Source organism: Rhipicephalus microplus, chromosome 8 (genome assembly GCF_043290135.1).
Source record: "Rhipicephalus microplus isolate Deutch F79 chromosome 8, USDA_Rmic, whole genome shotgun sequence".
In the NCBI taxonomy this organism is placed as follows: Eukaryota; Metazoa; Arthropoda; class Arachnida; order Ixodida; family Ixodidae; genus Rhipicephalus; species Rhipicephalus microplus.
Window position 1 is genome coordinate 126,597,205 of NC_134707.1, and position 2,428 is coordinate 126,599,632.

General features: G+C 52.7%; 1 non-coding gene across 1 annotated transcript; it reads left to right on the plus strand.

The window, feature by feature from the left end:
• The first annotated feature begins 1,949 nt into the window (after window positions 1–1,949).
• Window positions 1,950–2,023, plus strand: TRNAN-GUU (transfer RNA asparagine (anticodon GUU)). The gene has a single exon. It is a non-coding gene; the product is annotated as a tRNA-Asn (tRNA).
• Window positions 2,024–2,428: the final 405 nt, after the last annotated feature.

Consider the following 2,428-nt stretch of genomic DNA (forward strand, 5'->3'; position numbering starts at 1 on the left):
CTTTAAAGAAATGTTCGGATGGTGGTGAGTGTGCTACAGTACTGTCTCCGTGGCGCAATTGGCTAGCGCGTTCGGCTGTTAACCGAAAGGCTGGAGGTTCGAGCTCTCTCGGGAGCGGTTTGTCGCTTTTTTCTTCTTTGCGCCGATAGCTTTGGAGAAATGTTCTGACGGAGGTGAGATTGCTGCACAACTGTCTGCGTGGCGCAATCAGCTAGCGCGTTCGGCTGTTACCTGAAAGATTGGAGGTTCGATCTCTCCCTGGAGCGGTGTGTCGCTTTTTTTCTTTGCGCTGATAGCTATGGATAAATGTTCTGACGGTGGTGAGAGTGAATCACGATTTTCGCCGTGGCGCAATGGGCTAGCGCGTTCGGCTGTTAGCCGCAAGTTTGGAGGTTTGAGCCTACCCGGGAACAGTGTGTCGCTTTTTTTGCGCTGATAGCTTTAGCAAAATGTTCTGACGGTGGTGAGAGTGCTGCACTACTGTCTCCGTGGTGCAACTGACAAGCGAGTTCGGCTGTTAAACGAAATTTTGGAGGTTCGAGCCCTCGCGGGAGCAGTGTGTCGCTTTTATTTCTTTGAGCTGATAGCTTTGGAGAAATGTTCTGACGGTGGTGTGAGTGGAGAACGGCTTTCTCCGTGGCGAATTTGGCTAGCGTGATCGGATGTTAACCGAAAGGTTGGAGTTTCGAGCCCTCCCGGAAGAGGTGCGTCGCTTTTATTACTTTGCGCTGATAGCTTTGGAGAAATGTTCTGACGGTGGTGTGAGTGGAGAACGGCTGTCTCCGTGGCGGAATTGGCTAGTGCGTTCGGCTGTTAACTGAAAGGTTGGAGGCTCGAGCCCTCCCGGGAGCGGTGTGTCGCATTTTTTTATTTGCGCTGATAGCTTTGGAGAAATGTTCTGACGGTGGTGAGAATGAAGCACGACTGTCTCCGTGGCGCAATCCTAGTGCGTTCGGCCGTTAACCGAAATGTTGGAGGTTCGAGCCGTCCCGGGAGCGGTGTGTCGCATCTTTTTTCTTTGCGCTGATAGCTTTAGAGAAATGTTCTGACGGTGGTGAGAGTGAAGAACGACTGTCTCCGTGGCGCAATCCTAGCGCGTTCGGCCGTAAACCGAAAGGTTGGAGGTTCGAGCCGTCCCGGGAGCGGTGTGTCGCTTTTTTTTCTTTTCGCTGATAGCATTGGGGAAATGTTCTGATGGTGGTGAGATTGGAGCACGACTGTCTCCGTGGCGCAATTGGCTAGAGCATTTGGCTGTTAACCGCAAGTTTGGAGGTTTGAGCCCACCCGGGGGCGGTGTTTCGCTTTTTTTTGCGCTGATAGCTTTGGAAAAATGTTTTGACGGTGGTGAGAGTGCTGCACTACTGTCTCCGTGGCGCAACTGACTAGCATGTTCGGCTGATACCCGAAAGGTCGGATATTCGAGCCCTCCCGGGGGCGGTGTGTCGCTTTTTTTCTGTGCGCTGATAGCTATGGAGGAATGTTCTGACGGTGATGAGAGTGGAGCACGACTGTCTCCGTGGCGCAATGGGCTAGCGCGTTCGGCTGTTAACCGCATGTTTGGAGGTTTGAGCCCACCCGGGGGTGGTGTGTGGCTTTTTTTGCGCTCATAGCTTTGGAGAATTGTTCTGACGGTGGTGAGAGTGTCTCACTACTGTCTCCATGGCGCAACTCACCAGCGCGTTCGGCTGTTAACCGAAAGGTTTGAGGTTCGAGACCTCCCGGGAGTGGTGTGTCGCTTTTTTTTCTTTGCGCTGATAGCTTTAAAGAAATGTTCGGATGGTGGTGAGAGTGCCTCACGACTTTCTCCGTGGCGCAATTGGCTAACGCGATCAGCTGTGTTCCGAAAAGTTGGAAGTTCGAGCCCTGCCGGGAGCGGTGTGTTTCTTTTTTTTCTTCGCGGCGATAGCTTTGGAGAAATGTTCTGATGGAGGTCAGTGTGCTACACTACTGTCTCCGTGGCGCAATTGGCTAGCGCGTTCGGCTGTTAACCGAAAGGCTGGAGGTTCGAGCTCTCCCGGGAGCGGTTTGTCGCTTTTTTCTTCTTTGCGCAGATAGCCCCTGAGAAATAATCTGAGGGTGGTGAGAGTGCCTCACAACTTTCTCCGTGGCGCAATTGGCTAGCGCGATCAGCTGTTAACCGAAAGAATGGAGGTTCGAGCCCTCCCGGGAGTGGTGTGTCACTTTTTTTTTCTTCGCGCCGATAGCTTTGGAGAAATGTTCTGACGGAGGTGAGAGTGCTGCACTACTGTCTGCGTGGCGCAATCAGCTAGCGCGTTCGGCTGTTACCTGAAAGATTGGAGGTTCGATCTCTCCCTGGAGCGGTGTGTCGCTTTTTTTCTTTGCGCTGATAGCTATGGAGAAATGTTCTGACGGTGGCGAGAGTGAATCACGATTTTCGCCGTGGTGCAATCCTAGCGCGTTTGGCCGT